Source organism: Sminthopsis crassicaudata, chromosome 2, assembly GCF_048593235.1.
Source record: "Sminthopsis crassicaudata isolate SCR6 chromosome 2, ASM4859323v1, whole genome shotgun sequence".
NCBI classification, from domain to species: Eukaryota; Metazoa; Chordata; class Mammalia; order Dasyuromorphia; family Dasyuridae; genus Sminthopsis; species Sminthopsis crassicaudata.
The window spans coordinates 338808876-338822347 of NC_133618.1; positions in this window are offsets into that span (position 1 = coordinate 338808876).

Consider the following 13472-nt stretch of genomic DNA (forward strand, 5'->3'; position numbering starts at 1 on the left):
TTATATGATACTTATTATATACCAGGCAATATGCTAAGAGTTTTACAAATATTACCACATTTCAATCCTTACAACAACAGTAGGAAGTCTATGTTATTGTTGCTGCCTGAGGAAGAGAGAGATTAGATGTCTTGTTCAGGGTCACATAGTTAATATGTGTCTGAGGTCAAATTTGACCTTAATTTGAATTCAAAGTTTTATGACTTTAGACCCAGATATATATCCACTATACTAGGGGTCCTCATACTATGGCCCGCAGGCCAAATGCGGCCTGCTGAGGACATTTATTCAGCCTGCTGGGTTATGGCAAAATCAGACAGGAAGTGACGATTGACCTAAACTTGCATTAGCAATGCACACTTCCGGCACTGGGCTGAGGCTGCGGAGACAGAGTGTGAGGCGCTCCAACAGTCTGAGGGACAGTGAACTAGCCCCCTATTTAAAAAGTTTGAGGACCACTGCACTATACTATCTAGATGCATCTAAAATAAATGTTTTTAAAATATTGGCAGCCAAAGGTTGATTTTACAAAAGTCTGAAAAGATTTACATGAACTAAAGCTGAATGAAGCAAACAGAACCAACTGTGATAGACTTGGCTCTTCTCAACAATGTGGTGATTCAAAGCAATTCCAATAGATTTGGAAAGGAAAATGCCATCCATATTCAAAGAGAGGACTGTGCAGACTGACTATGGATCAAAAAGTAGCATTTTCACCTTCTTTTTGTTGTCGTTTATCTGTTTTTTCTTTCTCATGGTTTTTTCCCTTTTGGTGTTTGGGTTTGTTTTTTTTTTGCATTATGTGACAAATTTTGAAAGATGTTTAAAAGAATTGTACATATTTAACCTATATCAGATTACTTGCTGTCTTGGGGAGAAGGGATCTAAGGGAGGGAAGGAGAAGCATTTGGAACACAAAGTCTTACAAAAATGAATGTTTTAAACTATTTGTACATGTATTTGGAAAAATAAAATATTATTGAAAAAAAATTTTAAAGTATTTGAAGCCAAATACAATTATTGTGTGATAATGCCTAGCAGCTAGTGGAGATAGGGAGAAAGGTAGAAAGACAGAAAGATAGATGATAGATTGATCTAAATATATCTTTTCCTCTAAAAGTATTAAGTATGTATATATATATTTATATTTTAAATTATCTATCCAGGTTTTAGAAATTCTATAACTATCACTAAAAAACTAATGATTTTCATCATGAATAAAAATATTCCTTAACATATTTTTGTAAACTTTGTCATTATGTAGCTCTAAGTTATACACATAAGTTCTATACTATCCCTATGTTTCAAGATATAGATTATCCTCAGATCAATTTTTAAGGCCAATCCATTTATTTTAGAGGAGAAAAGATAAAAATTCAATGTTTGATCTGAGGATGATTTCAAGGAAAAGAATAATTATTAAATATCAGCTATCAGATAAAAAGATGGATATAATAGCATTATAATATGTAGTGTTCTGTTTCTCTAGTTTGTAATCGTTCTCTGGGAGGAGGTCTCTTGGGGAGCTTCTGGAGGCAGCCTTGGCTTCAGTTCAGTTCAATAATCCCAAAATGCAGCCAGGCGTTAAAGTCCAGATCCTTTATTTTCTCCTTCATGTCTTGTCTCCTTCACTTGGGGCTCTGCAAGCTTTCTTAGAGGTGAATCTCTCTCTTTGGTTCCCGAGAGCTCTTGTCCCAATGTCTCCAGCCAGCACCACGGTGGAATCTCGAATGACTCTTGACTCTGAATCTCCTAGAGTGTGGGAATCAGACTTTGCCTCTGAGAATGGGCTTGTGGGTACTCCCTGGGCTTGTGGGAGCTCCTTAAAACTATGCTCTCTTAAAAATGTGAATCTCATGAAATTCTAGTAAGTGCACTACTGAACTAGAGAACTGTTAATTACCATGCTATATTAGATAATTATTGTCTCTATTCATTACAGTGACTTAGCATCTTGTAGGAATCCTAACAATAATATAAAGCAATTTTTAAAAATTATTATCATGTATATAAACTCAAATATATGACTGAGAATTAATCAAAAAATGAAAATAAAGAAGAGACACAATGGAAAGCTCTGAATTTGGAGTCAAAGGGAATGTATTGAAATTTTGGCTTTGCAAATTATTACCTATTCACTTAACCCCTCAAGTGCAAGAAGTGCAATAAATAAATAAATGAAGAGTGGTTTGATGATCTCTAAAATCCTTTTTGGGATTCAAATTTATGATAATATAATAAAAAATTGATATTAAGAATTTGGTAATAATGAAGGTTTCCCTTAAAAATGTTCATTTCATTACAAAGGAGTTTTCTATTTCAGTTCTAACAGACACTAAAATACAAGTACAAGAATGAAGAGCAACATAAAAAATTAAGGTAAATGAACAATAGTGAAAGACTAAGCAAGGATAGATGTTTTAATTCAAATATGGGAGAATGATACAGTATCTCCTCTGAACCCTATTGAAATACCTGAGCAAGAGAAAATACAGGACAGCCAAAATAATATAAATTTAAGAGCATTTATTGCTAGCTAGAGACTGAACCCCACCAAAACAGAGGAGTCGGCCTGGAGCAGTTTCAGAGACACATATTTAAAGGAAAAAAACACCAAAAAATGCTCCAAAACATTTATCACACTAAAAATGTCCCTTTCTGCCACATTTATTACATTTCTTTCCTTCTACCTTCTCAGAATCCCACAGCATTATATCTTCACCTTCAGCAGCTGCCTTCATTAACCCTTCCTGTAAAGCTGTGAGGAGGTGGCTTTTTCTGTGTTCAATGGGAAAAAACAGCTGGTCTTTCCAAAGCTATCTCCTGTCTCTTCTCTGGCTCAATCTGTAGCCAGGGCTCTGGCTTTTTTTTGTTGTTGTTCTAATTTAACCCTTTCTCTGTCTTCTACCTCAGCTGTACCTAAAGGGTGGGGGAGGTAGTTTTCTTTATTATCTCAATCACCTGGAGGCACATATCTTGATAAACCTTCTAATGAGGGATAAAAACTTTCTGGCACTGGGGAGCACTGCTGCTTTTCTTGGGGTGTGTTTTCTGTTAAAGAATCACCTGTTCTGGTTTGTAATTCATAAGCTTGCTCTTCTTTCACAACTCTACTCTCGGGTCTGGTCACATAGTGTATCTCTACCTTCTCTTCCGGACAAGGAACTGTTATGCCTTCCTGGATATTAATTTTAATAATTAATAATTAATATCTCAAGGTTTAGCATTCTAAATATTGTGCCCCATGTTGGACGCCATCTGTAACATGCCCTCCTAGCAGTTACTATTATCAGTCTGTCCTAGGCCCAACAGAGCACCTTGCTTGCCTCCTGAGGCCTTCAAAGGTCTCTGGCCACAATTTCTTGAATAATAGTAGCACGCTCAAGAATAGCCACGTGTAATCTTAAAAGCCTTTATTATACCTACTCACATAATGCCCTGACTTGTTAACTCCTTAGTGAACACCTGGTCTGAAGACCCACGTGTACACTACCAAACTCCTTACCCCTCTCGGCTATCCATCAGCTTGGCTCAGCTACCCCAGGCTAGGGAGCCAGGTTAAAGAGAACGACTTGATGCCCGCAGTGGGCTTATAAAGGCCTTGTGAGGTCACACACACAGCCAACCAGCGAGAGAGCCGTCATCCATTAGGAAGCTATCTCAATATGGCCAGGATCCCACCCACAGGGCAGTCCTATATCGACAGAGATTACTTTTGGGGCACTCAATCTCCTGTTGCACCATGGCCACCCATTTAAAGGAACCTTACAGGCTGCCACAAACATTCTTGCACATACAGGTCCCTTTCTATTCTTTAAGGTCTCTTTGGGATATAAGCCCAGTAGTAACACTGCTGGGTCAAAGGGTATGCACAGTTTGATAACTTTTTGAGCATACTTCCAAATTGCTCTCTAGAATAGCTGGATGTATTCACAATTCCACCAACAATGGATCAGTGTCCCTGTTTTCCCACATCCCCTCCAACATTGTGCATTATCTTTCCCTGTCATTCTAGCCAATCTGACAGGTGTGTAGTGGTATCTCAGAGTTGTCTTAATTTGCATTTCTCTGATTCATAATGACTTGGAGCATCTTTTTATATGGCTAGAAATAGTTTCAATTTCTTCATCTGAGAATTGTCTGTTCATATCCTTTGATCATTTATCAATTGGAGAATGGCTTGATTTCTTATAAATTAGAGTCAATTCTCTATATATTTTGGAAATTAGGCCTCAAAGGCTCTTTATTAAATGCCATTTTATTACATTCTTGTGGAAAATATGAATTTAATATTTCTTCTTTTCTGCATTTGTTTAAAGGTTTTTGCATACTAATGCATGGTAAATTTTTGTGAAAGAAACAAGCACACCTGAGAAATAGGTATGCTCATTTTTATTCCCATTCAATACTCTCCAAAGGTCTATTATGTATAACTTTTCCAAAATTGTATTTATCTCTTTACTTCTTTGTTGTTAATTTTATACATGGATTTATCTGGGTCCCTAAGTTCCCTTGCTATTATAATTTTCCTGTCTGTTTTCTCCTATGATTCTTTTTTATTTCATTTGTTTTTGTTGTATCTCAGATCATGATTGCAATCCCTGCCTTCCTAACCCCCTGTCTTTTAAAAATCCATCTTGCTTCTGAAACCTTTTACCTTCCCTTTCATTCCCAGGATAAATTGATCACTTCTAATCTCATCACCTTGCTGCTAACTCAATTCCTGAATAACACTTCTCTCAACTATATTCCCCCACCACCACCAAAAAAAAGCCTCCCATAGCTTTCCTCTATAGTGGGTAGAAATTGAACTTACAGCTTCCAACTCATTCTACCTTCCATCTACATTTCTGCCTGGTTTCAATTCTATAGAAAGGCTACCCCAAAATTCTTCTTTCCAACTTCCTTTTGTGTGCTGTCTTCCTCTAAGCTCCTTGAAGGGAAAGACTGTCTTTCTTTTTCATATCTCTATTTCCAGCACAGTGCCAGACATATAGTACACCCTTAGTAAATGTTTATTTGATTGAACTGATATGAGTTACTTAGAGAATCTTAGAAAGTCAACCAAAAAAAAAAAAAAAACTAATAAAAATAATCACTTTAGCAAAGTTGCAAGATATAGAACAAATTCATACAAAACATGCACATTTTTGTATATTACCAACAAAACACAGCAAGAAGAGTTAGAAAGCTCATTAAAATAATGATGGATACTATGAAATACTGGAGAATCTACCTTCCTGGACACACATAGAACCCATAGGAACATAATTGTAAACATTCTTCACACAAATAAAAACAAATCTAAATAACTAAAGAAATATTGTTCATTGGTAGGCAGAACCAATATAATAAAAAATAATAATATAAAAATTAATTAATTTACTTCTGTATTACATCAATCAAATAATCGAAAAATATGTTATAGAGCTAGAAAAAATAAAATTCAGGAACAAAAGAAGTAGAGAAGTTGGATAAGTCCTTTTTGTCCATTGCCACTTTTAGACTCTCCCTCTACGACCATCATTCAGTAAGTTCTATACTTTTGAAGTTCATTAAAACCATATTTAACAATCAAGAGTCTAGTATCTGTTATTTCAAGAACTCCATTCTCCTTTCTTTTTCAATGAACTCAATGCTAACAGTGTTTCTTTTTCCCCCAACTCCTACCCTCATTCCAGAGGACTTTAACATTTTTTACTGATACTGTGTGGTATGGAAATGGTGAGGGGTCACCATTTAATAAAAAAAGCTGGAGAGAGCTCTAGAGAAAAGCAAAGTTTATTGTACATTCTCTCGAGAAGGTCGTCCCACCCTTCGAGTAGACAATCGAAGAGAGGAAGCACCTCCTGTGGGCAGGACAGCACCTTTAATCCCTAATGCAAAACGCCCCCTCCCACCACTGACCCTCATCCTCATTGGCTGAGAGTCTTACATTCTAAAAGCGAGATCTACCCATGAAATTGAACTTGACCAATAAGTACATAGTTGCCCATATTTGGATGAAATAGGGAGATGATATCATAGGAGGGGAAGGCAATGCCCTTTGCTCGAACTTCAGAGTCCTTCAGGTCTACTCTAACTGTCTTGAAAGATCTCACCTCATCTCATTCAATACTCTCTCAGATATCTTAATTTACTCATTTCCAATGATTTACTTCAGTACTGGTACATAGTAGGTACTAATAAATGCTACTTAATGCCATTTATTAAATGCTTAGTCATTAAAAGCACTGTGATAAGCACTAGGGATATGAATAGAAAATTAAAACAGCCCCTGCTTTCAGTGAGTTCACATTCTAATGAAGGAGACAACACATATACAAGATTTCAATTGCAAAGTTGGATGGCAAGATCCCATGGTTCTTAGGGTATAGATTCAAAACATAGTAATATCTCTTCTTTGTCTTTCAAATGATAAAGTCATGTTAGTTTTTGATATTGAATGATCTAACAATTACAAAGCTGGGGTCAAGAATTTTCTTTTCTGATTATTCAGTAGATATGTCTATAGCAACTGCAGGACCACAGAAGTCCACAAAATTGAAATTGCTTTCCAGATTGATAGCTAAAGACACTAGCCTGGAAATATTGCATTTCCCAAGGTTCTTAGGCTCAAGGTCCTAGTTCAACTTCATTGAGATCTGAAGAGAAATGATGGTCAAGGTGATAGTAATGGCCTGACCTTCCTAACATAAGCAAGTCTAGTTTCTCTGCCCTCTTTCCTCTAATTTAGGGCTCTAATTAATTTCTATTTATGGCAGTTGGTGAGATATTATTGGTATGGTGTTGAGGAAAACGGTATTCTCTCTCCAAAAATAATTAATTATTCCTCTCTATGATGTCTGTGAAGTTAGGATGGAACCAGGTCTGGTGATTTGGTAATTATTGTTATTCCAAAAGCTCTCATGTATTGAGCCTTGTGCTGTCTCCATCAGGTTTTGAGAGGATCTTGTTGTCAGGTGGTGGTGATGGTGATGTTTTGACTTGCCTTACTCAGTAGAAATATTTTCCTGTGTGATTTTTTTTTGATGTTTTTCAAACTCTATTTTATCTCTTGTAACTGACTTGTGACAGTAGAATTTTACTGGCTGCTTTACTACTGAAATATTCCATCCCTTGGCTTCTTTGAGTGTGTATTTTGATAAACTACTTTCCTAAATGCTATGACAGTCAAGACTGTCTGAGGTTAGAATATTGGAGTGGTCCTTTACCCTTCATCTAGAGATAAAACCTGCCATTGCACAGAACAAAATGTCCTCCTGCTTACTAATAGGCCAATATCCTATCGTCACTTCAATTCTGAGAGGAAATGCTTCTTTCTCACTTAGCTAAAAAGAAAGAACACCCTATCTCCTTCCTATTAGTGAGGGAATGTCCTAGACAGACTCCATAAAAATCCCACTCAAATCTAAAGCCCATAAAGCAGTCATTGACAGTCTTTGAATTGCTTGCCTCCCATTCTTAGATTATCTCCATTCTCTTTACTTTTCAGTCTCTTTAATTGCCACAATGTTACTTGGATCTGGAACATTGCAACTTTTCTACTAATTCTGGTGACTATCATTGTGCTGCTAATAAAGTTTCCTTATAAGGACTTCTGGAGTCATCCCTGCCTGACAGAATCAGGCAGGCTTTGTAACAAGACAAGCCTGAATCACAGAAACCTCTCTTTTAATTCATGAACTGAAGAATAAACTAAGGCTAAGTGTCCTTGCAACTATAAGGGACAGGTGACCAAACTTCGACCTTCAGTGATATGGAATTTCTCACTATACTCCTCATATTAGTTTATAAACTGTTGCTCCAGACTGGGACTACTTGGTCAGGCAATTGCTCTGCAATCCTGATGAGGATAGATAGCTCTATGTTTAAGGATTTTAACACAAGGACTAATAGTATTGATCCCTGCTTCGATGATATGGAACTCCTTTTTTTTTAGATTTATGATTGTACAGACTCCCAAGAAACTATTTTAATGACCTAGAAAAAATAACAACAGAATTCATATGGAACAACAAAAGATCAAGAATTTCAAGGGAAGTAATGAAAAAAAAAATTAAATGAAGGTGGTCTAGCTGTACCTGATCTAGAACTATATTATAAAGCAACAATCACCAAAACCATTTGGTATTGGTTAAGAAGTAGACTAGTTGATTAGTGGAATAGGTTAGGTTCACAGGGCAAGATAGTGAATAAAAATAGCAATCTAGTGTTTGACAAACCCAAAGATACCAACATTAGGGATAAAAATTCATTATTTGACAAAAACTGCTGGGAAAACTGGAAATTAGTATGGCAGAAACTAGGCATAGACCCACATTTAACACCACATACTAAGATAAGATCAAAATGGGTCCAAGATTTAGGCATAAATAACGAGATCATAAATAAATTAGAGGAACATAGTATAGTCTACTTCTCAGACTTGTGAAGGAGGAAGGAATTTGTGTCCAAAGGAGAACTACAGATCATTATTGATCACAAAATAGAAAATTTTGATTACATCAAATTAAAAAGTTTCTGCACAAACAAAACTAATGCAAACAAGATTAGAAGGAAAGTAACAAATTGGGAAAACATTTTTACAGTTAAAGGTTCTGATAAAGGCCTCATCTCCAAAATATACAGAGAATTGACTTTAATTTATAAGAAATCAAGCCATTCTCCAATTGAAAAAATGGTCAAAGGATATGAACAGGCAATTTTCAGATGATGAAATTGAAACTATTTCCACTTATATGAAAGAGTGTTCCAAATCACTATTGATCAGAGAAATGCAAATTAAGACAACTCTGAGATACCACTACACACCTGTCAGATTGGCTAAGATGACAGGAACAAATAATGATGAATGTTGGAGGGGCTGTGGGAAAACTGGGACACTGATGCATTGTTGGTGGAGTTGTGAAAGAATCCAACCATTCTGGAGAGCAATCTGGAATTATGCCCAAAAAGTTAACAAAATGTGCATACCCTTTGATCCAGCAGTGCTACTACTGGGCTTATATCTCAAGGAAACACTAAAGAAGGGAAAGGGACCTTTTTGTGCCAAAATGTTTGTGGCAGCCCTTTTTGTAGTGGCTAGAAACTGGAAAATGAACGGATGTCCATCAATTGGAGAATGGTTGGGTAAATCATGGTATATGAATGTTATGGAATATTATTGTTCTGTAAGAAATGACCAACAGGAGGAATACAGAGAGGCTTGGAGAAACTTACATCAACTGATGCTGAGTGAAACGAGTAGAACTAGGAGATCATTATACACTTCAACAGCAATATAGTATGAGGATGTATTCTGATGGAAGTGGAAATCTTCAACATAGACAAGAGCTAATCCAATTCCAATTGATCAATGATGGACAGAATCAGCCACACCCAGACAAGGAACACTGGGAAATGAATGTAGACTGTGAGCATTTTTTTGTTTTTGTTTTTTTTGTTTTTCTTCCCAGATTATTTTTACCTTGCGAATACAATCTTCCTTTGCAACAACAACAACAACAAAATTCGGTTCTGCACATATATATTGTACCAAGCATATACTATAAGGTATTTAATATGTATGAGAATGCCTGCCATCTAGGGTAGGGGGTGGAGGCAGGGAGGGGAAAAATTCGGAACAGAAGGGAGTAAAAAGGATAATGTTGTAAAAAAAAAAAAAAAAAAAAAAAAATTACCTATGCATATGTACTGTCAAAAAAAAATGTTATAATTATAAAATTAATTTTAAAAAAAACTGAAAAAAAATTTATGATTATAGCAAGGTTGTGACTAGGACTCCTGGCAACTTTATTTCCATGGGAAAGTCTCCCTGATTTCACTAGAGAGAACTAAGGCCAGAACTTGAAGCATGTGCCTCAGCAACAGGGAACTTCCCTCCATCCTACACTATATATTTATAAATCGGGATCAGAATCCTGATAGTGAACATAGTGAATTATGCTCCAGTGCCATGGAATTCTTCCCATATTGTGGTCAAGTCAAAGCTCACCCCTACTAGCAATACCTGTGCTCTTTCCTGTCTCTGTCACAGGGTACCTACCTACTTGCTTCAGCTACAATGACTGGACTGTCCTGTTTGTAGTTAGTGGGTGGGATTGTCTAGCTCTATCATTAAAGGGGTCATTCTCTAGTTCTTGGATGCAAGGATTAAAATGGAAGCAGGTCTGGAGCACTAAGCTGTTAATTCTCCTTTCAGCTTATTGATCCTAAACTCTCATTTGTTTTCTAATACTTGCAGCAGAGCTCATTTATAAAACAATTTTCAACTTTTTTTAGCCTCTTGTTTCAGGAAAGTACAAAGTAGGTGCTTAATAAATGTTTATTGATTGATCCCACATCATATACCAAGATAAGCTCCAAATAGATGATAAATGATTGTGATATAAAGAGTGACATTATAAAAAATTAGGAAATTAGAAAATCATGGACTAGATTACTTGTCAGTTCTATGAACAGAAGAATCCATATGCAAATAAGACATAGAGAAGTTCATAGGACATAAAATGGATTTATTTTAGTTACATAAAATAAAAAGGTTTTTCCAGAAATAAAACCAATAAGGCTAAAATTAAAGGAAAAGCAAAAAGGGGGAGAGATATAATATTTACAGCAAATTTCCCTCACAATATGGTCTCATTTCTGTTGATATAAAGAACTGCGTCAAATTTACAAGACAGTTATTTCCCAAGTGATAAATGATAAGTAGGCAGTTTTCAGAGAAATAAAGTCAAGTTATCAATAACTATATGAAAAAGGGTCTAAATCATTGATAATTAGAGAAATACAAATTGAAAGAAATTCCAAGTTTCATCTCACAATGTTCAGATTGGGTAAGATGACAAAAAAGGAAAATAACAAATGCTGGAGAGCTGTAGAAAAATAGTTATACAAATGCACTACAGATAGTCCAGTTATTCTGGAAAATAATTTGAAAATATGCCCTAAATGTCATTAAACTGTACATATTTTTTTGACCTAGTAATTTCCAAATTAATAGGGTCTCTACCCCAAAGAAGAAAAGTACACATATATACAAAAATATTTTTAGCAAAATTTCTTTTGAAAAAGAAGAAAAATTATTTTATATTCTCAAAGAATTGGAAATTGAAGGGTTACCTATCAATAAGATATATGAATGTTAGATAGCATACTATTATTTTGTAAGAAATGATTGAAGAAGGAACCCCAAAACTGTAAAATTCCTTGAAGGAAAAAATCTTCAACTCTGCCTCAGTGAGGGATCCCGCACAAGGGAAAAAAGACAGTTTCCTTCTATTATCTAGGTGGGGTTGGTTCAGTCCTGAGCTAAAAATAATTCCAACCCTATTCAATGAAAGAAACTCATTCAATTCAAATTCCAGCTCAAGCTGAAACCCTCCTTGTAGATGAACCAATTTGGGCTGTCCTAACCCCACCAAGTCCCAATATAATAGCTTCCTTCAACAAAGGTCTTTTGCAGATGGACCTTGGTATCTCCCTTTGCTGCCAGGACCTTCTGTCCACAGAGAACTGCATTCTCAGTACAAAACTCCATTTTCCAATAGATCTGCCACTATAGAAGTCAGTCTCTTGGTAAATTGATTTCTATCCAACAATAAACTTTCATTTTACAACTAGTAAATTGGGAATGAGTAAATTCTTTCACTTCTAAAACCTGCGGCCAATTTAAAGGGGATTCTCTTTTAGACACTCATCTAGACTACTCAAACAGCATCATGATGAAGGGGAGATTTTAGGAAAATGTGAAAATATTTGTATAAGCTAATGTAAAGTGAGCAAAATCAAAAGAACAAATTATATGGTAATAGCAATATTGTAAAAATAATCAACTTTAAAGATTTAATAACTCTGATCCCACAATAACCAACCAAAATTCCTAAGGACTTCTAATGAAATGTTATTTCTCTCTCCAGAGAACTAGTGGACTCAACATGAAAAACAAAGCATATTTTCTTCCCTTCTTTCCTTTTCTTTCTGTTTTTAGACATGGCTAATAAGAGAATTTGTTTTATATGACTATACATATTTATAAGAAGTTTTGTTTTTCTTGAAGCTTTCTTAAAAAGAATGGTAAAGGAAGCAGGGAACTTGAAATTGTGTTATTGAAAAGTACAAATAAATAAGCAGTATTTTAAATAAGCAATAAGATAGCAAGCCTTTGTTGAAATCCAGCTCCAGTAATGATATAAGTGTGGAAATCAGGGGCCAAGCAAAAGACTTTGTTATGAAATCTTCAAATTTATTGGTCAGAGACACAAATGTGTGTGTGTGTGTGTCCAATGCTTATAGAGCTGATACATAGTACATCAGAGAAAATTATCATACCAATGCCCTCAAGTACATTGCTCCCAAATGCCTTTAGTCTCCATTATGAGCTGCTTTTTCTGTCCTAAGTTCTTTGATCTATTAGAGTTGAGCTTGCATTTTGCTTCAGTCACCAGATCTTTATCAATGTATTAATAAGTCTATCTCTGCTATTGCATATAGAAAAGGGAAGTTGGTGAGCCAAGCTACTATATGTTTCAAAAACTGAAATGAATTCTTACCTACTAGTCCTCTACAGGTCTTCAGGAAGGTTCCCAATCCCAAAGTTCAAGTTGGCATAGTAAACTCAAAGTAGCAAGCACAGAAGAAACTGAAATGGATAAGAGAAAGTGATCAATTTTCTTAAATTTTAAACTCCTCCGAGGCAGAGATCTCATTTCAATTTCTAAAGCAACTTAATCATGGGGGTATTAAGTAGGAAAACAGGAATTCAAATCTAATTTCTCATATATAATTTTCTTTCACTAAACAACCATAAAGCAGTCATGTGGTCTAGTGGACAGAGTGTCAGATTTGGAGTCAGGAAAACTTTATATCCAGTTATGCTTACAATTTTTAACTTGCTTATGACAAGTTATTTTTTTTAAATTTTATTTATTTATAAATTTTTTTTGACATTATATATGCATGAGTAATTTTTTTTATAACATTATCCCTTGTATTCATTTTTCCAAATTGTCCCCTCCCTCCCTCCACTCCCTCCCCTTGATGACAGGCAATCCCATATATTTTACATGTGTTACAATATAACCTAGATACAATATATGTGTGTAGGTAGACAGTAGTGCTAACAGTTTACATTCACTTCCCAGTGTTCCTTCTCTGGGTGTAGTTGTTTCTGTCCATTATTGATCAGCTGGAAGTGAGTTGGATCTTCTTTATGTTGAAGATATCTACTTCCATCAGAATACATCTTCATACAACATTGAAGTGTACAGAGATCTTCTAGTTCTATTCATTTCACTCAGCATCAGTTCATGTAAGTCTCTCCAAGCCTCTCTGTATTCCTCCTGCTGGTCATTTCTTACAGAGCAATAATATTCCATAACCTTCATATACCACAATTTATCCAACCATTCTCCAATTGATGGACATCCATTCATCTTCCAGTTTCTGGCCACTACGAAAAGAGCTGCCAC